This window comes from Dendropsophus ebraccatus, chromosome 6, assembly GCF_027789765.1.
Source record: "Dendropsophus ebraccatus isolate aDenEbr1 chromosome 6, aDenEbr1.pat, whole genome shotgun sequence".
In the NCBI taxonomy this organism is placed as follows: Eukaryota; Metazoa; Chordata; class Amphibia; order Anura; family Hylidae; genus Dendropsophus; species Dendropsophus ebraccatus.
The window spans coordinates 105,333,179-105,342,656 of record NC_091459.1 but is presented as its reverse complement, the minus strand read 5'-3'; the positions used below and the strand labels follow the sequence as shown (position 1 = coordinate 105,342,656).

General features: G+C 44.6%; 1 protein-coding gene across 2 annotated transcripts in view; it reads left to right on the top strand.

Annotated features, from left to right (window-relative positions):
* The first annotated feature begins 7,583 nt into the window (after positions 1 to 7,583).
* KLHL24 (kelch like family member 24) overlaps positions 7,584 to 9,478 on the top strand; it is a 43,246-nt gene continuing 41,351 nt past the window's right edge. For both annotated transcript variants that reach the window (XM_069975531.1, XM_069975529.1), the window contains exon 1: positions 7,584 to 7,725. The gene's annotated coding sequence lies outside the window, so the exon portion shown is untranslated. The remainder of the gene's footprint in view (positions 7,726 to 9,478) is intronic.

Here is a 9,478-nt window from a genome sequence, read left to right as displayed (position 1 = left end):
TAATATAATCATATATATATATATATATATATATATATCTACAGTGGTGACTTGGTTTAAGAGCATTGTTTTGGTTTAAGAGCTCCCTGTACTGGGTGGGACGCGGAGTGGGGAAGGGGCATGGTCTGCACAGCGTGGTGTACAGCACTGCACTATGACCCAGGAAGTCTCCCTCACCTTCCAAATCATAGCAGATCCACTTCAGGCTGGGGCTTACATCAGGGGACAGGGCTGTGGAGGTAATCTCTCCATAGCTGTAACCCCTCTCTCCCTGGACAGCGAGTGCTGCTATACTGTGCCTACTCACTGCAGTCTCTGTCAGCCCTTGTGTTTCCCATTCTCTCCATTACTGTACAGTAACTTATAATATCACATATTCTGCTGTTTTTGAATGTTTGTTTCACCTGTTTTACATGTTTTTCAGAATATTAAATGATTATATTTGGGGTGTGGAACCAATTGTCTGCATTTCTAAGATTTCTTATGGGAAAATTTGCTTTGGTTTAAGAGCGGATTTGGATTACACGCACGGTCCTGGAATGAATTATGCTCTTAATCCATGGCACCACTGTATGTATATATATATATATATATATATATATATATATATATATATATATATTATGCCATAGATCCCTGATGTATTACCTTTTATGTTTTTTTCCCTATCTTGCATTATGACATCTAAGTATAAAGTCTATTTAGTCCATAAAGTCCATTGCAGCCTATGATTAGTGTTTGGTCATGAGATACAGGCTATTAGAACAGAAAACGGCCTATGTCTACTGATAGGGAAATAATAGTGAAAAATTGCAGTGTTGATAGAGGCCTACTATAAACTGAGACCAACCGATTCCTCGATACAGATGATAATCAATTGTGCCTTTGAAAAGTTGTTTCTGTATACAGACTTATTTGTAGGAAATGTGCATTGTTTCATAATGGAATGAAGTTGCAGGGATTATCAAAACTTATTGATGGCCTGGGCAGGTCATCAATATAAGATCAGTAGCCACGTTGTAGACACCATTTCTGGAAAATTAAGACTTTGGCCCATGCCGAGGATGGGGATAACCAACAATAATACTGGCACTATGAGCGGGTAGCAGTGTCTGATGAATTAGAGATACACTGTACCTAGCCAAAATGGCAGTTTTGGATAGTTGTGATGTCAATGCCGGCACTATGCTGTTGGAGCCTCAGTGTTCACTCTGCTTTCTATTGAAAAAAATAAACATATGTTTAATATATATATTTACAGTGGTACATATGTTTAAGAGTAACTTGATTTAAGAGCGTTTTGGTTTAAGAGCTCACAGTTTTTAAAAATTGTGACTTGGTTTAATAGCATTGCTTTGGTTTATAAGCTCCCTGTACTGGGTGGGAGCGCGAGCAGGAGAGGGGCATGGTCTGCATAGCGGGGTCTACAGCACTGTACTCTGACCCAGGAAGTCTCCCTCACCCTCCAAATTATAGCAGATCCACTTCAGGCTGGGGCTTACACCAGGGGACAGGATTGTGAAGGTAATCTCTCCATAGCTGTAACTCCTCTCTCCCCGGACAGAGAGCGCTGCATATATGTGCTCAGATATCTCCTGCTCATTCCTTCATGCTCCCTGCAGTCTCTGTCAGTCCTGATTGGTTCATGCTGAACACACACCCCTTCTCCATTGCTGTCATGTGACCACACAGACCTCTGACAGCAGCCCTGCTTCTCTATTCTAGCCTGTTGTACTATGCTACTGCATTATGGGATTTTGCACCTCCATCCTGTATCTACAAACTGCTGCTGTGTTATCAGGTTTATGCAGTTACTATACATTATACTCCACATGCTGATTGCTATACTGTACAGTGACTTATAATATCACATATTCAGCTGTTTATAAATGTTTGTTTCATTTGTTTTACATGTTATTAAGAATATAAAATCATTATATTTGGGGTGTGGAACCAATTGTCTGCATTTCAATTATTTCTTATGGGAAAATTTGCTTTGTTTTAAGAGTGGATTTGGATTACAAGCACCGTGTCTCGGAACGAATTATGCTCATAATCCAAGGCATCACTCTTTCTGGGCTTAGGTGTTCCATGGGCAACTCTCAACAGTGATAGCTTGTTGAATATGGCCACCCACTGGACTCCCTAGTGCAGAATGAGCAGAAGATTAGTTATAGACAATAAAATGGGGCTGCATTATGATAGTCTGATTGACATTCTACTGATCATTGACACATAAGCAAAGAAGGAAGGGTGGGGGTAGGTACTAAAATAAGATGCTCCATTACAACTTTTTGCCACAGTAACATTTTCAGTCACAATGTGTTTATCAGGGTTGCTGACTGTTCGTAAATCTATGGGCAGCTTGTAAAAATGTAAAAATATGGTCTTTTTTCCCCAGTGTCAATAAAACACATTATTGTGTCTGTGACTTTTATGAAGCTGGAGGGGCTGGTGCAGGTTATCACCATCTGATAACTTATAATAAATGCTGCAAATGTGTCCAGTCAGTATATTGACCTATAGGCATATAGCTATAGGAGAGGAAAATGTTCCAATGTGTCTGTAAAAATGTTGATCATGATTTCTGTAAAATGTATCCAGATAAAAAATAAATAAATTTAGCCTACTTTCCTGCAAAAAAAAAAACCCAAAATATAAGTCACTGTCCAGCTCCAGCCTCTAAACTCAATGGACGCGTGCAAGATTCCTTATCCAGGCTTAGAAAAACATGGCGGTGAAACGGCACCACAGCTCAGTTCCATCAGGGTATAAACCCACACACCGTATACGCAGCAGATATGCAACAAATATGCAGCAGATTTGTTGGTACAGATTTGATGCTGTGTTCAGTTATTTAGATCTAATCTGCTGCGAGTTTGCTGCGAGTTTGCTGCGTATCGCAGCAGTAAATACGCTGCATATACGGTGTGTGGGTTTATACCCTCAAGGTGAGCTGCGCTGAATTATAATACCACACACAACCTGGGTACAAGGGTGGTGCTGTTTTTGCAAGAAAGTAGCTGTGTATTTTCTAATTCTGGTGTGCCTCCAAAGTTCATCTACTGACCAGTCCTTAGGTCTCGGCTGGAGAGAGGCAGTTAATGCTGGGGGAGTAGAGTTGTTGAGACAACCATAGGACACCTGATCGAATTCAATGCTTCTGCCTTTTTTCTAATAAAGGGGTCTCATTTACAGAACTCACTGGGCTTTAAATGTTGCAACCCCAAATCTCAGTCTTTCCACGCCCCATGTGAAGGCCAGGCAGGAGCTAAAATCTAGAGGTACACTTTAAGGCCATGTTCAGACGTGGTAAAACAGCTGTGTCACAGAACGGCCGCTGTTTGAGATGTTTAACCCAGTCGATGCGGCAGTACCAGCCGGGTTAACGTCGGGTTACGGGCACATGTGGGTGTACCTGTGCTCCTATTAGCCATAGCAGACAATGTAAAGTACGGCCAGAGCCGTACCTTATATTGTCTGCACAGTCTGTTTTGGACGGCCCCTGTTCACTGAATAGTGGCCGCACAAAATAGACATGTGAGTTTTCTGTGCGGCTGCAATGAACACCGACCGGACTGTATACAGTGTGTATACACTATGGCTGGGATTCCATAGGGGTTAATGCGATGAGATTAAACAACTAGAAATGAGCGAATTTGCTGAAGTTCGGGTTCGCATGAACCTGAAATATCGGCTTCTGATTCCCGCTGTCTGCCCACTCCGTGAACAGGGTGGATACAGCGTAAGGACCACCTGGAAACCGTGATACAGACTATGCCAATGTCTGTATCCCAGTTTTCTGGGTAGTCCTTACGCTGTATCCACCCTGTTCATGGAGCGGGCAGACAGCGGGAATCAGAAGCTGATATTTCAGGTTCATGCGAACCCAAACTTCGGCAAATTCGCTCATCTCTACAAACAACGGCCGCAAACTTGCAACAATGGGCATTATTTAATCAAAAAATACATTGTGAACATGGCCTTACAGGGATTTTCTCATTTCATAAAGTTATCCACTCTCCACTCTTAAAGGGGTTATCCAGTGCTACAAAAACATGGCCACTTTTCCCCTTCTCTTGTCTCCAGTTCAGGTGCGGTTTGCAATTAAGCTCCATTTACTTCAATGGAACTGAGTTTGAAACCCGACCCAATCTGGAGACAAGAGAGGGGGAAAAGTGGCCATGTTTTTGCAGCACTGGATAACCCCTTTAAGTGACAGGCCGGTCAGCCAATCACTATCCTATCTTGGCTGGTGATTAGCTGACTGGCCTGTCACTTTAAAGACTGCTTCAGAGGCTTTAGTGGCGGCTGCATCCATCTTCTCAGGCAGTAAGATTCAAGATTCAGATTCACAGGAACAAAAATTTACTGTAAATTTGCTCCTATCTAATTATAAACTTGAATGAAGACATAGAAAATCAGCATGGGAAAGAATGATACATAGCTGGTTCTTTGTGTGCAATGAAGTCAGCGCCACTAGAGCTGCGTATCAGCTGCTTTTTGCACTTTCCTATATACTCTGAGAGATCAAAGGTGGGACATACTAAAAAGCATGAACAAAAAGAATAAAGAAAAAGAATGAACATTATTTCCTATGGGGAGACATCTAAAATATGGTTTTAATTGGTTTAATTAGTTAGATAGACCAAGAATGAACGGCATTTTTCTGTAGTGCTCAGTGGTCCGGGCGTATAGACCATAAATACCGATGTGTTATACCTTACCTGTGCAAGGTACACCTGGAATGAATAGGATAAGTAGTGAAATTAAGGCTTATTCCATCATAAAAAGAGGTGTAGTTCTTTCCCCGTGCAAGATAGACCTGGAATGAACAGCATATATCTGTAGTGCACAGAGCAAGGAGCATTTGTACAATAGAAACCGATTGGTAATACCTTATCTGTCCAGAGTACACCTGGAATGAGTAGGATATATAGTCGATGCAAGGGCAGAGAGATCCATCCTTCTGGACAAATAAGAACCCTGCTCCAGCTAAAGAGGAAGACTTTGGGAAGAAGCCCTTTTGCAGGTTATCCTTGATGTACGCAGACATGGCTTCAGTTTCCGGATCAGGGGGTGGATACACTCTACCACGAGTGGGCGTAGCACTGAGAAGTAGATTTATGGGGCAATCTTATGGCCGATGAGCAAAGTCAGCAAAGTCCTGTTACTGGTCTGGGAGACCAGGCAACGGCTTGGAAGAGTCAGAAGGTGGTGGAGGTACCCGGTTGTGAGAGGTCTGCAGACATCGTCTGAAGCAATCTGGCCCCCAACGCAAGACCTCCCTGGTCTTCCAGTCAAGGCTAGGGGCTTGCAGCTGTAGCTAAGAGAGACCCAACAGGGTGGCAGAAGGAACGGGACAGAATGTAGAAGGTGATCTTCTCTGTACTGGGACTTGCCAGAAGTTTGTCGAGCAGGACCACAGGGAGTAGCCACTTCTGGACCAAGGATGCTGCAACGAAGTTGCGTGCTGAGCCAGAATCCAGGAAGGCGGTGGACTGGAATCGCTGTCCAGAAGAAGCAGAGATCGTAATCGCCAAGGACAGGCGTGGAGAGGAAGCATTCACACCTAGGGAGGCCTCTCCTACCTGGCCTAGGTGTAAGAGTTTCCCGTCTGGTGAAGATGTTGAGCACAATTCAGGTGGAAGTGGTTGGGTCTAGCACAATAAAGGCACAGGTTTTGCTCCCGACAATGAGTACTCTCTTCTGCCATCAAACGACCTATGTCCACCTGCACGGGCTCATCGGAGGCTGGCGGGGACAAAGCAGTAGGTGGTCTTTTGAAGGCAGTTGTATACGGCGAGGACATACCAACACATTCTTGACAAAACTCCTCTTCCCTCACGGAGAAACGAACATCGATCTAAGTGGCCAAGTGGATCAGTTCATTCAAAGAGGAAGGGAGGTCCTGGCTGCAAAGCATGTCCTTTGCCCAACTGGAAATGTGGCGACTAGGCAGCATTATCCCTGTCGAGTTTGTGAGCCAGCGTGCTGAACAGTTTCGCATACTACCTGACAAAGGTGTTGTTCTTTGTCTCCGCCAGCCTCCGATGAGCCCGTGCAGGTGGACATAGGTCATTTGACGGCAGAAGAGAGTACTCATTGTCGGGAGCAAAACCTGTGCCTTTATTGTGCTAGACCCAACCACTTCCACCTGAATTATGCTCAACATCCTCAGCAGACGGGAAACTCTTACACCTAGGCCAGGTAGGAGAGACCTCCCTAGGTGTGAATGCTTCCTCTCCACGCCTGTCCTTGGCGATTACGATCTCTGCTTCTTCTGGACAGCGATTCCAGTCCACCGCCTTCCTGGATTCTGGCTCAGCACGCAACTTCGTTGCAGCATCCATGGTCCAGAAGTGGCTACTCCCTGTGGTCCTGCTCGACAAACTTCTGGCAAGTCCCAGTACAGAGAAGATCACTTTCTACATTCTGTCCCGTTCCTCTTCTGCCACCCTGTTGGGTCTCCCTTAGCTACAGCTGCACGCCCCTAGCCTTGACTGGAAGACCAGGGAGGTCTTGCGTTGGGGGCCAGATTGCTTCAGACGATGTCTGCAGACCTCTCACAACCGGGTACCTCCACCACCTTCTGACTCTTCCAAGCCGTTGCCTGGTCTCCCAGACCAGTAACAGGACTTTGCTGACTTTGCTCATCGCCCATAAGATTGCCCCATAAATCTACTTCTCAGTGCTACGCCCACTCGTGGTAGAGTGTATCCACCCTCTAATCCGGAAACTGAAGCCATGTCTGCGTACATCAAGGATAACCTGCAAAAGGGCTTCTTCCGAAAGTCTTCCTCTTTAGCTGGAGCAGGGTTCTTATTTGTCCAGAAGGATGGATCTCTCTGCCCTTGCATCGACTATATATCCTACTCATTCCAGGTGTACTCTGGACAGATAAGGTATTACCAATCGGTTTCTATTGTACAAACGCTCCTTGCTCTGTGCACTACAGATATATCCTGTTCTTTCCGGGTCTATCTTGCACGGGAAAAGAACTACACCTCTTTTTATGATGGAATATGCCTTAATTTCACTACTTATCCTATTCATTCCAGGTGTACCTTGCACAGGTAAGGTATTACACACCGGTTTCTATGGTCTATACGCCCGGACCACTGAGCACTACAGAAAAATGCTGTTCATTTCTGGTCTTTCTAACTAATTAAACCAATTAAAACCATATTTTAGATGTCTCCCCATAGGAAATAATGTTCATTCTTTTTCTTCATTCTTTTTGTTCATGCTTTTTAGTAGGTCCTATCAAAGGTGTCTCACAGTAAATACATGGAAACAATAGATCATAATCAATAAAATGTCGGTTTAGGTGTACTGTCCCTTTAAGACTATCTGCACTCCATCCATATCTGGGCAGATAATGACAGACCCAGCACGCCCCGGCCTCTGCTCAGTCGGCCTTCTGGGACTTGCAGTTCACTAACGTCCAGAGACACAAGCTGTAAGTGTGCGGCACGTCTGTCACCCGGTGAGAACTACACCTCCCGGCATGCCCCGGCGCGCTGTGATTGGTCCATCATCCCGGTGACATCACATGTTTTGGATCTTTAGTGTCATGTGTTCAGTGCTCTTTGTTTTCAAGGAGACAGCTCTGCGCTATCAGAAGTTTTATCATCACTGAGTGCAGAGTGAGGAAGGCGATTGGTGAGCACAGCAGAGCGGAGCCGGACACTACACCCGTCCATGCTGGGCAGCAGCAGTCAGGTCAGTCCCCAGATTAGATACAGGGCTGTTATTATGCATCTTATTACTGTACCCCCCCCCCCCCCCCCCAGGTTATTGGGGAACTCTATTACCCGAGTCCAGGGCATGCTGGGAGTTGTAGTACTCCTCTTCATTCTGTCTCCATATACTGCTCAGGGAGACAGGGAAGTGCTATATTTCCGTTATCCAGGATTGTTTACAGGCTGCTGTCTCCATACATGAGGCTTCCCTGTCCTGGATGGGACTCCTGGAGACTGGTACAGACCACTTGTTACAATGTAACAGTCTGTATTATGTAAGAAAGGGGTCATATACAACCAGCTGAAGTTTGCAGAAGTTTGAGCTCTTGCATCACTTCTTAAAGGGGAATCGACCTACGCTGACATGTTAGGAGGGAGGATAGGCTTCTGAGCCTGGACTCCTGTAAGAGCCCCAAACAAAGAGGACGAGAAGCAGTGTAGGTGCCTAATACTAAGCCCTTTGTAGGTCCAGCATTGTCACCTGCCTTGGGATAAAAGATTGGACATCCAGTACAGCTACCAGGAACAGGAAGATGGCAGCAGGGGTCACCAGGTCACAGACTGGGGGTATAAGATTGGCTGGCACAGTCTGCTGCCTCCATACAAGAAGTCTTCTTTATTCACCATTTTACAGACCTGACCACAAAGACTCCTGTAGACTGGATACTTCAGCCTGAGGCAGACCATGCTGAACCGCCAATTGTTACAATGTAACAATAAGTCTGGATTTTGTATCAAACCATCTTAAGTTTGATCCCTTTCATCCCTTTATGTTAAAGGGGAATCCACCTGATGTTAGGACAGTAATCCCCAATGTGTGGCTCTTAAGCTGATAAAACACTACAACTCCCAGCATCCCCTGTCCAGGCATGTTGGTAGTTGTAGTTTTAGCAGCAGACCAGCCAATGGTTGGGGAAGATTGTCTCTTAGGGTATAGACATGTTAGGACATAGCATAGCTGTAGTTTCCTGTGCTTAGGCGCTGGTTGGGTCCCCAAACAAAGGGGCACCTGAAGCTCTTTGATGCTGCTTAGAGATTACTGACACTGGTAAAGTCACACAAGGAGGATGGCCAGACTCACACTATGGGGTCTGAAGGTGGTCTGACCTCAAAACCTCATGTGACATCTATGTAAAGGTGAATGGTGTGAGAGAAACATAATAAGCACAGGGATATCACTGTTATTGTCTTTATTCTATATAATTGTTAATATTATTATTTATGTTCTGTGTATTTATAAACATTCCATAGTATGTAGAACTCTCTGAGTTACTGGCATTCAGCCAACTAGTTTTGTACTCTCCATACTGTGAATGTTATCACCCATATATCTGGAGAGTGGAGTGCAGAAAGGCCTAGATGTCTCCTAATTTCCTAATGTTTACACTGAAAGATTTATCTGACAGATTTTGGAAGCCAAAGCCAGGAATGGATTTGAAAAGAGGATAGATCACAGTCTTTCCTTTATGATCTGTTCCCTGTTTATAGTCTGTTTCTGGTTTTGGCTTCAAAGATCTGTCAGATAAATCTGTCTGTGTAAACGCACCCTTAGTGCTATAATTGAAGCAGTATATATGGGGGCCCTGTTACAGACTTTGCTTTGGGGCCCAAGAGTCTCGGGTTACGCCACTGGAGACCCCTTGTTATTGATTGGTACAGCCCAAATTATTAACCAGCTTAAAATGGTAAAAACCCATAGTAATTGTTCATACTCTATAAAAATAGAGTGCCAG